Below are 14,232 nucleotides of genomic sequence, written 5' to 3' on the forward strand. Positions count from 1 at the left end.
TGTTTTGGGGTTACGTAAACGCCTAGCAAAAAAAGACGTATGACAAGTTTCGATCATATTTTGAACATCTTCAGCTCTAAATATTCATACAAGTTTAAATTGATAGGATTGTTCTAGAACTTGCACTTATGGTTTGCCATTAACGAACTTATCCATAATAAACTGTAAAAAGCTCTTAAATATAAACCGTTTATATATTACGTGGTCTTAATGTAAATAATAATAGAATTTATTGAGTTTGAAAATTTTAAAAAGACCTTATTCTAACATTCTAATAGTTTTTGTTACAGCTGTATCATATTTTGGAAAATGATATTTCGTTTAATGTCTGTTGGGAGGTTGAAATAAGGGTTGCGAATGTTCTGCCGAATCGGATATATCTTCTGCATCGGACCTCACTTGTTCTTGTTTTTCACAATTCTGACTGTACTGAGCACTTCTTTCTTTTTACCTCTCTTTGGTTGATCTCTGACTTCTTGCACTGTTATTAAAAATAATATTCCTTACGTTTAGCACATGGTCCGCCTCTGTGGTGTAGTGGTTAGCGTGATTAGCTGCCACCCCCGGAGGCCCGGGTTCGGTTCCCGGCTCTGCCACGAAAATTTGGAAAGTGGTATGAGGGCTGGAACGGGGTCCACTCAGCCTCGGGAGGTCAACTGAGTAGAGGTGGGTTCGATTCCCACCTCAGCCATCCTGGAAGTGGTTTTCCGTGGTTTCCCACTTCTCCTCCAGGCGAATGCCGGGATGGTACCTAACATAAGGCCACGGCCGCTTCCTTCCCTCTTCCTTGCCTATCCCTTCCAATCTTCCCATCCCTCCACAAGGCCCCTGTTCAGCATAGCAGGTGAGGCCGCCTGGGCGAGGTACTGGTCATTCTCCCCAGTTGTATCCCCGACCAAGAGTCTGAAGCTCCAGGACACTGCCCTTGAGGCGGTAGAGGTGTGATCTCTCGCTGTGTCCGAGGGAAAAGCCAACCCTGGAGGGTAAACAGATGATGATGATGATGATGATGACGTTTAGCACATGGCAATTTCATATGTGGAACAGAGTTAGCTTTCAGCTGTCTTATGCGGACTAACTGAAGTAGATCTGACTTCAGCCGTACGGCTATAGCAGTCGGCAGAGCATGAGACTCTTTATGTCAGAGTTGTGGGTTCGAGCCGCACGTTGGGCGTGAATTTGCCTGCCTCTGCGGTGTATTGGTTGGTGTGATTAGCTGCCACACCTGAAGGCACTGGTTCGAATCCCTGCTCTGTCACGAAATTTGAAAAGTGGTGCGAGCGCTGGAACGGGATCCAGTTAGCTTCGGGATCCCACGTGAGTAGAGGTGAGTTCGATTCTCACCTCATCCATCTTGGATTTGGTATACCGTGGTTTCCCACCCTTTTTTCAGGCAAAAGCTGGGATCGCGCCTAACTTAAGGCCACGACCGCTTCCTTCCTTCTTCCTTGTACATCCCTTCAAATCTTCCCATTCCCCCACAAGGCCCCCGTTCAGCATTGCAGGTGAGGCCGCCTGGGTGAGGTACTAGTTATTCTCCCAAGTTGTATCCCCCGAACAATTATCTCACGCTCCAGGACACTGCGCTTGTGGCTGTAGACGTGGGATCCCTCGTTGAGTCCGAGGGAAAAACCAACCCTGGAGGGTAACGGGATTAATTAAGGAAATAAATAAATAATAGTTGACCTGATGCGAAAGGACATTTTCTCGATACTCAATCGCATTTAAAATCAAGTGTCATATCTGAACATACCGTGTCTCTCAGCCTACATACGTGAATGTACAGACAAAATTCACCACACGAATTAATCAGGAAACCGTCCTCAACAAACATATCATTACCATAGTAAAGACCGTACTCGATATGCCCTATGGCGCAATGGATGACGCGTCTGACTACGGATTAGAAGATTCCAGGTTCGAATCCTGACAGGGTGGTTACCCTTTTACTCTTACAACACCTTGAGTCTTACATCCTGGCTTATACATTTCTCGACCTCAGCATATAGGCATGACTTCGATTCACCTCTTCCGGAAGTGGATATATTTTGTAACGAGACCTTAACTTCTGAATTTCCGGCGTAGTGGTGGCCGGATTTGAAGCTAATCATGTTCTCTTACTACCGAGGCTACAGATAATCTTTATACTCCATTTCTCCTAGTGCATTTCTGATCAGTGCGGAGATGGCAGAAGGGTAAAACAGACTGATTAATGATTTGCCACTCACTGCAGGAATCGAAGAGAAAACAGGAAATGTTCTAAACCATCGAAAATTTAGGGAATGGACTGAAGAGGGGAAATATAATGAGATATGGTAAAATTAAATACTGCTAAGAAATCGCTTAGTACCATTCTGGTCAGAAGATAACAAAAGTTAACGAAGGGGGTCGAGTACTCAGGATAACATGGCGGTTCTGTTACAAATTCGTGAAGAGAACGTCAGAAGTTCCTAGGACTCAGCTATCAAGACATTGGACTCACAGGTTTTGAAGAGGTTGGGAAGTTCTTCAGATAGGTGCAGGGTTAGGTGGCTCAGAGTGTGGAGGCATAGGCTTCTAGCAATCGACACAGAAGAAAGTCCACGCGCGCCCGCGCTCACACACCAACACTCACACACACACTGGTTTTGGTAAAAAAAATTGTGTCATTAAAAATACCTTGAAAATATCTCGTAATCGTCAACGCTCAGCTGAGTACAAATATTAATTATATAATTTTACCCATCAGTATCACTGAATACAGTGTACTCTAATTGATTATTATCATACAGTTTGTCGGTATCTTACTTTTACATTCTTTCTTAGTCCGCTTACCGCCCAGGGTTAGGTTTTTTTCAGCAGGCTCAGAGGTATCCCATCACTAAAGGCAGTGTCCTGGAGAGTGAGACTTTTGGGTCGGGTGTTCAACTGGGAAGGAGAACCACTACTCCGCCCAGGTGACTTCATCTGCTTTGCTGAACAGGTCCCTTTTAGGGATGGGAAGATGGGAGGACAAATCATATTCGTTTCGACTGGCTTAAAAATGCCCGCCCACCGTGGGGCTCGAACCTACGACCCTGAGATTAAAAGTCTCATGCTCTACCGACTGAGCTAGCCGGGCGATGTCATCGAACGCAAATGACGGCGGCATACTTATCTACAACTAAGTTGCAGGGGATAAAGGGAAAGTAATCTCGGCTGCTTAGTCTGAGCTGACCAGGTGCCAACTCATTTCGTCTCTTCCTCTGATAAACAGCAGGTGTGGGTTACCCATCCAAGTGGTGGAGATACAGAGGAATACAAGTGAATGGATAAACAGAATGTCCGCCCCTGTGGTGTAGTGGTTAGTGTGATTACCTGCCACACCCCGGAGGTCCGGATTCGATTCCCGGCTCTGCCACGAAATGCGAAAAATGGTACGAGGGTTGGAGCGGGGCTACTCAGCCTCGGGAGGTCAACTGAGTAAAGGTGGGTTCGATTCCCACTTCAGCCACCCTGGAGGTGGTTTTCAGTTGTTTCCCACTTCCCAATCAGGCAAATTCCGGGAGGGTACCAAACTTGGTTACGGCTGTGTTCTACCCACTTCCTTAACTATAAATTCCAGCCCACCCATCCCTCACAAGGTCCCTTGGTCAGCATAGCAGGTGAGGCCTCCGACGCGGTATACTGGTCATCTACACTAGTTGTATCCCAGAATAAAACAACTCACGCTCCAGAACACTTCCTTGAGGCGGTAGAGGTGGTATCAATTGCTGAGTCGGAAAAAAAATATGTATCAGGTAGCGTTTCTGAAGTAACAATTATTACAAACTCGAACATATGGTGCTCACAATTTGAGAAGAAAATCAATATTTTTCTCCGCCATTGTTACAGCTTTGCAAGAGACTATCCTCATTTTCTCCGTATTGAAATTCTGTTAAAAAGAGAACAATAAAATTTTGATTCCACCTATTCAATACATTGAAAGCAATTATAAATTTAGGAGTCCGCCTCTGTGGTGTAGTGGTTAGTGTGATTAGCTGCCACCCCCGGAGGTCCGGGTTCGATTCCCGGCTCTGCCACGAAATTTGAAAAGTGGTACGAGGGCTGGAACGGGGTCCACACAGCCTCGGGTGGTCAACTGAGTAGAGGTGGGTTCAATTCCCACCTCAGCTATCCTGGAATTGGTTTTCCGTGTTTCCCACTTCTCCTCCGGGCGATTGCCGGGATGGTACCTAACTTAAGGCAACGGCCGCTTCCTTCCCTCCTCCTTGCCTATCCCTTCCAATCTTCCCATCCCTCCACAAGGCCCCTGTTCAGCATAGCAGGTGAGGCCGCCTGGGCGAGGTACTGGTCGTTCTCCCCAGTTGTATCCCTGACCAAGAGTCTGAAGCTCCAGGACATTGCCCTTGTGGCTGTAGACGTGGGATCCCTCGCTGAGTCCGAGGGAAAAACCGAACCTGGACGGTAAACCGATGATGATGATGATGATGAATAAAAAAATAATAGTTGCCTTGATGCGAAAGAAGATTTTCTCGATAGTCCCTCACATTTAAAATCAAGTGTCATATCTGAACATACTGTGTCTCTCAGCCTACATACGTGAATGTACAGACCCAATTCACTCACAGGAAATAATCAGGAAACCCTCCTCACCAAATATATCATTACCATGGTATAGACCGTATTCGGCAGGCCCTGTGGCGCAATGGATAACGCGTCTGACTACGGTTCAGAAGATTCCAGGTTCGAATCCTGGCAGGGTCGTTACCCTTTTATTTTTACAACACCTTGAGTCTTACATCCTGGCTTATACATTTCTCGACCTCAGCATATAGACATGACTTCGATTCACCACTTTCGGAAGTGGATATATTTTGTAACGAGACCTTAACTTCTGAATTTCCGGCGTAGTTGTGGCCGGATTTCAAGCTAAATATGTTCCCTTACTACCGAGGCTACAGATAATCTTTATACTCCATTTCTCGTAGTGCATTTAAGATCAGTACGGAGATGGCAGAAGGGTAAAACAGACTGATTAATTATTTGCCTCTCACTGCTGGAATCGAAGAGACAAAAAGACATGTTCTAAACCATCGAATATTTAGGGAATGGACTGAAGAGGGGAAATTAAAATGAGATATGGTAAAATTAAATACTGCTAAGAGATCGCTTAGTAGCATTCTGGTCAGAAGATAACAAAAGTTAAAGAAGGGAGGTCGAGTACTCAGGATAACATGGCGATTATATAACAAATTCGTGAAGAGAATGTCTTAAGTTCCTAGTATTCAGCTCTCAAGACATTGGACTCACAGGTTTTGAACAGGTTGGGAAGTTCTTCAGATAGGTGCAGGGTTAGGTGGCTCAGAGAATAGAGGACTATTCTTCTAACAATGGGCACAGACGAAAGTCCACGCGCGCGCGCGAGCGCTCACACACACCCACCCACAAACACACACACACACACACTGGTTTTGGTAAAAAAAAATAGTCAATAAAAATACTTTGAAAATATCTCGCAATCGTCAACGCTCAGCTGAGTACAAATATTAATTATATAATTTTAACGATCAGTATCACTGAATACAGCTCCAGGACACTGCCCTTGAGGCGGTAGAGGTGGGATCCCTCGCTGTTTCCGAGGGAAAAGCCGACCCTTGAGGGTAAACAGATGAAGATGATGATCACTGAATACAGTGTAGTCTAATTGATTATTATCATACAGTTTGTCGGGTATCTTACTTCATTCTTTCTTAGTCCGCTTACCGCCCAGGGTTAGGTTTTTTTCCGCAGGCTCAGAGGTATCCCAACACTAAAGGCAGTGTCCTGGAGAGTGAGACTTTTGGGTAGGGAGTACAACTTGGAATGAGAACCACTACTCCGCCCAGGTGACTTCATCTGCTTTGCTGAACAGGTCCCTTTTAGGGATGGGAAGATGGGAGGACAAATCATATTCGTTTCGACTGGCTTAAAAATGCCCGCCCAACGTGGGGCTCGAACCCACGACCCTGAGATTAAGAGTCTCATGCTCTACCGACTGAGCTAGCCGGGCGATGTCATCGAACGCAAATGACGGCGGCATACTTATCTACAACTAAGTTGCAGGGGATAAAGGGAAAGTAATCTCGGCTGCTTAGTCTGAGCTGACCAGGTGCCAACTCATTTCGTCTCTTCCTCTGACAAACAGCAGGTGTGGGTTACCCATCCAAGTGGTGGATATACAGAGGAATACAAGTGAATGGATAAACAGAATGTCCGCCCCTGTGGTGTAGTGGTTAGTGTGATTACCTGCCACACCCCGGAGGTCCGGATTCGATTCCCGGCTCTGCCACGAAATGCGAAAAATGGTACGAGGGTTGGAGCGGGGCTATTTAGCCTCGGGAGGTCAACTGAGTAAAGGTGGGTTCGATTCCCACTTCAGCCACCCTGGAGGTGGTTTTCAGTTGTTTCCCACTTCCCAATCAGGCAAATTCCGGGAGGGTACCAAACTTGGTTACGGCTGTTTTCTACCCACTTCCTTAACTATAAATTCCAGCCCACCCATCCCTCACAAGGTCCCTTGGTCAGCATAGCAGGTGAGGCCTCCGACGCGGTATACTGGTCCTCTACACTAGTTGTATCCCAGAATAAAACAACTCACGCTCCAGAACACTTCCTTGAGGCGGTAGAGGTGGTATCAATTGCTGAGTCGGAAAAAAAATATGTATCAGGTAGCGTTTCTGAAGTAACAATTATTACAGACTCGAACTTATGCTGCTCACAATTTGAGAAGAAAATCAATATTTTTCTCCGCCATTGTTACAGCTTTGCAAGAGACTATCCTCATTTTCTCCGTATTGAAATTCTGTTAAAAAGAGAACAATAAAATTTTGATTCCACCTATTCAATACATTAAAAGCAATTATAAATTTAGGAGTCCGCCTCTGTGGTGTAGTGGTTAGTGTGATTAGCTGCCACCCCCGGAGGTCCGGGTTGGATTCCCGGCTCTGCCACGAAATTTGAAAAGTGGTACGAGGGCTGGAACGGGGTCCACACAGCCTCCGGTGGTCAACTGAGTAGAGGTGGGTTCGATTCCCACCTCAGCTATCCTGGAAGTGGTTTTCCGTGTTTCCCACTTCTCCTCCGGGCGATTGCCGGGATGGTACCTAACTTAAGGCAACGGCCGCTTCCTTCCATTCTCCTTGCCTATCCCTTCCAATCTTCCCATCCCTCCACAAGGCCCCTGTTCAGCATAGCAGGTGAGGTCGCCTGGGCGAGGTATTGGTCGTTCTCTCCAGTTGTATCCCTGACCAAGAGTCTGAAGCTCCAGGACACTGCCCTTGAGGCGGTAGAGGTGGATCCCTCGCCGAGTCCGAGGGAAAAGCCCATCCTGGAGGGTAAACAAATTAAGATAGAAGAAGAAGAAGTTTTAAAACATATGACAGGCGTGCGCGTTGAGGCTGGCGGCTGTGAGCTTGCATCCGGGAGATAGTAGGTTCGAATGCCACTATCGGCAAAGATTTTCACACCAGGCAAATGCCTGGGCTGTACCTTAATTAAGGCCACTGCTGCTTCCTTCCAACTCCTAGGCCTTTCCTATCCCATCGCCCCCATAAAGCCTATCTGTTTTGGCGTTACGAAAAGCCCCTAGCAAAAAAAGACATATGACAAGTTTCGTTCATATTTTGAACATCTTCAGCTCTAAATATTATTACAACTTTAAATTGATAGGATTGTTCTAGAACTTGCACTTATGGTTCGCCATTAACAAACTTACCGATAATAAACTTTAAAAAATCCCTTAAATATAAAGCGTTTATATATTACGTGGCCTTAATGTAAATAATATTAGTATTTATTGAGTTTGAAAGTTTAAAAAGACCTTCTAATAGTTATTGTTACAGCTGTTTCATATTTTGGAAAATGATATTTCGTTTAAAGTCTGTTGGGACCGAGCTCGATAGCTGCAGTCGTTTAATTGCGGCCAGTATCCAGTATTCGGGAGATAGTAGGTTCGAACCCCACTGTCGGCAGCCCTGAAAATGGTTTTCCGTGGTTTCCCATTTTCACACAAGGCAAATGCTGGGGCTGCACCTTAATTAAGGCCACGGCCGCTTCCTTCCTATTCCTAGCCCTTCCCTGTCCCTTCGTCGCCATAAGACCTATCTGTGTCGGTGCGACGTAAAGCAACAAGCAAAAAAAAAAAAAAAAAAAAAAAAAAAAAAAAAAAAAAGTCTGTTGGGAGGTTGAAATAAGGGTTGCGAATTTTCTGCCGAATCGGATATATCTTCTGCATCGGACCTCACTTGTTCTTGTTTTTCACAATTCTGACTGAGACTGAGCACTTCTTTCTTTTTATCTCTCTTTGGTTGATCTCTGACTTCTTGCACTGTTATTAAAAATAATATTCCTTACGTTTAGCACATGGTCCGCCTCTGTGGTGTAGTGGTTAGCGTGATTAGCTGCCACCCCCGGAGGCCCGGGTTCGGTTCCCGGCTCTGCCACGAAATTTGAAAAGTGGTACGAGGGCTGGAACGGGGTCCACTCAGCCTCGGGAAGTCAACTGAGTAGAGGTGGGTTCGATTCCCACCTCAGCCATCCTGGAAGTGGTTTTCCGCGGTTTCCCACTTCTCCTCCAGGCGAATGCCGGGATGGTACCTAACTTAAGGCCACGGCCGCTTCCTTCCCTCTTCCTTGCCTATCCCTTCCAATCTTCCCATCCCTCCACAAGGCCCCTGTTCAGCATAGCAGGTGAGGCCGCCTGGGCGAGGTACTGGTCATACTCCCCAGTTGTATCCCCCGACCAAGAGTCTGAATCTCCAGGACACTGCCCTTGAGGCGGTAGGGGTGGGATCCCTCGCTAAGTCCGCGGGAAAAACTGAACCTGGAGGGTAAACAGATGATGATGATGATGATGATGACGTTTAGCACATGGCAATTTCATATGTGGAACAGAGTTAGCTTTCAGCTGTCTTATGCGGACTAACTGAAGTAGATCTGACTTCAGCCGTCCAGCTATATCAGTCGGCAGAGCATGAGACTCTTAATGTCAGAGTTGTGGGTTCGATTCCCTGCTCTGGTACGAAATTTGAAAAGTGGTGCGAGCGCTGGAACTGGGTCCATTTAGCCTCGGGAGGTCACGTGAGTAGAGGTGTGTTCGATTACAACCTCAGCCGTCTTGGATTTGGTATACTGTGGTTTCTCAGTCTTTTTTTTTCTTTCAGGCAAAAGCCGGGATGGTGCCTAACTTAAGGCCACGACCGCATCCTTCCCTCTTCCTTGTACATCCCTTCCAATCTTCCCATTCCCCCACAAGGCCCCTGTTCAACATTGCAGGTGAGGCCGCCTGGGTGAGGTACTAGTTATTCTCCCAAGTTGTATCCCCCGACCAAATATCTCACGCTCCAGGACATTGCCCTTGTGGCTGTAGACGTGGGATCCCTCGCTGAGTCCGAAGGAAAAACCAACCCTGGAGGGTAACGGGATTAAGAAAGGAAATAAGTAAGTAATAGTTGACCTGATGCGAAAGAAGATTTTCTCGATAGTCCCTCACATTTAAAATCAAGTGTCATATCTGAACATACTGTGTCTCTCAGCCTACATACGTGAATGTACAGACCCAATTCACTCACACGAAATAATCAGGAAACCCTCCTCACCAAATATATCATTACCATGGTAAAGGCCGTATCCCAATAGGCCCTGTGGCGCAATGGATAACGCGTCTGACTACGGATCAGAAGATTCCAGGTTCGAATCCTGGCAGGGTCGTTACTCATTTATTCCTACAACTCCTTGAGTCTTGCATCCTGGCTTATACATTTCTCGACCTCAGCATATAGACATGACTTCGATTCACCTCTTCCGGAAGTGGATATATTTTGTAACGAGACCTTAACTTCTGAATTTCCGGCGTAGTGGTGGCCGGATTTGAAGCTAAATATGTTCTCTTACTTCCGAGGCTACAGATAACCTTTATACTCCATTTCTCCTAGTGCATATCTGATCAATTTTTAATAATGGGACAAAGTCTCGCATAGTGCATTGGCACTGCCGGTTTCTACAATTAGCCTACGCAGTGGCCTCTACGGTATGCACTGGCCAGCGTCTTGGTAGGTGTGCTAGGTACCAACTGATGAGCCCACCCTAGCACACGTGGGCGGAACGCTGGCAACCAGGAATGAGTTAGCTGGAAAATTTATACTGTCCAATAACGGACCATTTATATTTTTATTATAAATTTACTCATTCGGAACAAATATTTCAGATTCCCTATGGGAATCCACACGTATGTCATCAGTACGGAGATGGCAGAAGTGTAAAACAGACTGATTAATTATTTGCCACTCACTGCTGGAATCGAAGAGAAAAAAGGAAATGTTCTAAACCATCGAATATTTAGGGAATGGACTGAAGAGGGGAAAATAAAATGAGATATGGTAAAATTAAATACTGCTAAGAGATCGCTTAGTACCATTCTGGTCAGAAGATAACAAAAGTTAACGAAGGGAGGTCGAGTACTCAGGATAACATGGCGATTCTATTACAAATTCGTGAAGAGAACGTCAGAAGTTACTAGGACTCAGCTATCAAGACATGGGACTCACAGGTTTTGAAGAGGTTGGGAAGTTCTTCAGATAGGTGCAGGGTTAGGTGGTTCAGAGAATAGAGGCCTAGGCTTCTAACAATGGGCACAGACGAAAGTCCACGCGCGCTCACACACACACACACACACACACACACACACACACACACACACACACACACACACACACACTGGTTTTGGTAAAAAAAATGTGTCATTAAAATACTTTGAAAATATCTCGTAATCGTCAACGCTCAACTGAGTACAAATATTAATTATATAATTTTACCGATCAGTATCACTGAATACAGCTCCGGGACACTGCCCTTGAGGCGGTAGAGGTGGGATCCCTCGCTGTGTCCGAGGAAAAAGCCGACCCTGGAGGGTAAACAGATGATGATGATGATCACTGAATACAGTGTACTCTAATTGATTATTATCATACAGTTTGTCGGGTATCTTACTTTTTCATTCTTTCTTAGTCCGCTTACCGCCCAGGGTTAGGTTTTTTTTTCCACAGGCTCAGAGGTATCCCAACACTAAAGGCAGTGCCCTGGAGAGTGAGATTTTTGGGTCGGGAGTTCAACTGGGAAGGAGAACCACTACTCCGCCCAGGTGACTTCATCTCCTTTGCTGAACAGGTCTCTTTTAGGGATGGGAAGATGGGAGTGGACAATTGGTTATCAGGTCAACGGGCTTAAAAATTCCCGCCCAACATGGGGTTCGAACCCACGACCTTGAGATTAAGAGTCTCATGCTCTACGGACTGAGCTAGCCGGGCGATGCCATCTAAAGCAAATGACGGCGGCATACTTATCAACAACAAATCAGTAGCGGGGATAACGGGAAAGTAATCTCGGCTGCTTAGTCTGAGCTGACCCGGTGCCAACTCATTTCGTCTCTTCCTCTGATAAACAGCAGGTGTGGGTTACCCATCCAAGTGGTGGAGATACAGAGGAATAGATGTGAAAGGATAAACAGAATGTCCGCTCCTGTGATGTAATGGTGAGTGTAATTAGCTGCCACCCCCCGAAGGTCCGGATTCAATTCCCGCCTCTGCCACGAAATTTGAAAAATGGTACGAGGGTTTGAACGGGGACACTCTGCATCGGGAGGTCAACTGAGTAGAGGTGGGTTCGATTCCCACTTCAGCCATCCGAGAAGTGGTTTTCCGTGGTTTCCCACTTCTCCTCCAGGCAAATGCCGGGATGATACCTCACTTAAGGCCACGGCCGCTTCCTTCCCTCTTCCTTGTCTATCCCTTCCAATCTTCCCATCCCTCCACAAGGCCCTTGTTCAGCATAGCAGGTGAGTCCGCCTTGGCGTGGTACTGGTCATTCTCCCCAGTTGTATCCCCGACCTTAAGTCTGAAACTCCAGGACACTGCCCTTGAGGCGGTAGAGGTGGTATCAATTGCTGAGTCGGAAAAAAAATGTGTATCAAGTAGCGTTTCTGAAATAACAGTTATTACAGACTCGAACATTTGCTGCTCACAATTTGAGAAGGAAATCAATATTTTTCTCAGCCATTGTTACAGCTTTGCAAGAGACTATCCTCATTTTCTCCGTATTGAAATTCTGTTAAAAAGAGAACAATAAAAATTTGATTTCACCTATTCAATACATTAAAAGCAATTATAAATTTCGGATCTCATCCTTATTTTATTGCGTAGTTGTTCAAACATATGACAGCCGAGCGCGTAGAGGCGCGCGACTGTGAGCTTGCATCCGGGAGATAGTAGGTTCGAATGCCACTATCGGCTGCGCTGACGATGGTTTTCCGTGGTTTCCCATTTTTACACCAGGCAAATGCTGGGGCTGTGCCTTCATTAAGGTACCTGCCAAAAGTGAATAAGTGCGTAATATTTCAATCGTATGTGCAAGGTACCCAAATTTTGTAAAGATTGTTAATTTCATTTTGAGGCGTCAGATAACGTGAATTGATTAATGTCACATATTATTCAGAGCAGTGTAGTAGGAGTTTCATTAAAATAAAACAATTTGTGAATGTGTTTTAATGGTGATAAAGTCTTGAAGAGACATGATTTAGTAAATGTATATAATGACATATTTCAGAAGTTCAGTGGAACTCACGCTAGATAAACGTAATATGTTAATGCAATTTATCCACGAGGAGGACTACAATGTTATAATATTTCTGATAATATTTGTGAAAGTTAATGACGCCACAATTAATTAGTTTCTTCATAAAATGGAAAATCTCTTTGTGTGAATGTATACGCTATCACGGTAACATGAGATAGCTTAGGACAGTCTACGATAGCCTCGGATGGCGTAGGATAATTTACGAGCCATGGATAGGCTTATTGCTATTTCATTTTCTTGTAATCTATATAAATAAAATTGTAGGGGGTCCGCTGTCTGTAATTTCTTTTGTTTTGCCAATTTTTCAGATATTTATCCGTTTTAGGTCAACTCAAGACCGAATCGGTGGTTTTTACGTTTCGTGTCTGTTTGTCTGTTTGTCTGTTCAACCATCACGTCGAAACGGCTAGATAGATCTCAACCAAATTTCATATTTAGAGTATACTCATCCCGGGGAAGGTTTCGATATGCATATCATTTTAAAATCTTTGAATACACGGGGGGTTTATAGGAAAACCAGAATGGTTTTTCCACCATCACGTCGAAACGGCTGGATAGATCTCAACCAAACTTCATATTTAGAGTATACTCATCTCGGGGAAGGTTCCGATATGCATATCATTTTAAAATCTTTGAATAGACAGGGGGTTTATAGGAAAACATGAATGGTTTTTCCACCATCACGTCGAAACGGCTGGATAAATCTCAACCAAACTTCATATTTAGAGCATAATCATCCCGTGGAAGGTTTCCATATGCATATCATTTTAAAGTTTTCGAATAGATGGGGGGTTTATAGGAAATCCAGAATGGTTTTTCCACCATCACGTCGAAACGGCTGGATAGATCTCAACCAAACTTCATATTTAGAGTATACGCATACCGCGAAAGGTTTCAATATGCATATCATTTTAAAATCCTTGAATAGACGGGGGGTTTATAGGAAAACCATTCTGGTTTTCCTCCATTTTCTCTTATACTATTGATTTTCTGTAAACTTCGTTTACCGTACGTGAAACACCTATTCATTATAAACAACTTTCGTCATGTTCATAATTTACCTTACTCTTCAGATGACGGAGAAATTTACAATTTTCCGCTGGTATCATGCTCTGCATTGAGTGACCGACAGACCGACAACGAACCTACAGGTTACCATGGCAACGTCTCTGACTGCATGCCAGCAGGGAAGTAACGTATTGCCATTTTCCTCATCATGCTTTTAAATTCGTGGTTGTTCCTTGGGTAGAAGGCAAGAGAGGCGTCAATCGGCCTATCTGCAGGATATTGGCGGAATATCGTTGGATGTTATAACCGCCCTCGAATAGATTAAGTAATAACACCATTAGTCATCTTATTATTTGTTCACCTAGGAATCACTGGACCTAAATTTCTCCTCTGTTACCGCTTTATTATATCTATAACTCACACTAGCATAATTTATTGAGGGGCATTTGATTTTCCAATACATTAACTTGGCATTTACATATTTGTCGTTATCCGGCTGTCCTCAGTTATAATCCATTTTCTATTACTTTCAACTTTCTTAACTGTATTATTTTCTTCCTTAATTACGCCGTATGTACGCGAGTGTTACAAACTACT

The 14,232-nt window shown here is 44.7% G+C and overlaps 5 non-coding genes across 5 annotated transcripts; 2 read left to right on the forward strand and 3 right to left on the reverse strand.

Annotated features, from left to right (window-relative positions):
• Positions 1-3,027: 3,027 nt before the first annotated feature.
• On the reverse strand, positions 3,028-3,100 carry TRNAK-UUU (transfer RNA lysine (anticodon CUU)). Its single transcript has one exon. It is a non-coding gene; the product is annotated as a tRNA-Lys (tRNA).
• Positions 3,101-4,652: 1,552 nt separating this feature from the next.
• On the forward strand, positions 4,653-4,725 carry TRNAR-ACG (transfer RNA arginine (anticodon ACG)). The gene has a single exon. It is a non-coding gene; the product is annotated as a tRNA-Arg (tRNA).
• Positions 4,726-5,937: 1,212 nt separating this feature from the next.
• TRNAK-CUU (transfer RNA lysine (anticodon CUU)) lies at positions 5,938-6,010 on the reverse strand. Its single transcript has one exon. It is a non-coding gene; the product is annotated as a tRNA-Lys (tRNA).
• Positions 6,011-9,635: 3,625 nt separating this feature from the next.
• On the forward strand, positions 9,636-9,708 carry TRNAR-ACG (transfer RNA arginine (anticodon ACG)). The gene has a single exon. It is a non-coding gene; the product is annotated as a tRNA-Arg (tRNA).
• Positions 9,709-11,230: 1,522 nt separating this feature from the next.
• On the reverse strand, positions 11,231-11,303 carry TRNAK-CUU (transfer RNA lysine (anticodon CUU)). The gene has a single exon. It is a non-coding gene; the product is annotated as a tRNA-Lys (tRNA).
• Between the last annotated feature and the right edge of the window lie 2,929 nt (positions 11,304-14,232).

The sequence above is a fragment of the Anabrus simplex genome, chromosome 2 (genome assembly GCF_040414725.1).
Source record: "Anabrus simplex isolate iqAnaSimp1 chromosome 2, ASM4041472v1, whole genome shotgun sequence".
Lineage (NCBI taxonomy): Eukaryota > Metazoa > Arthropoda > Insecta > Orthoptera > Tettigoniidae > Anabrus > Anabrus simplex.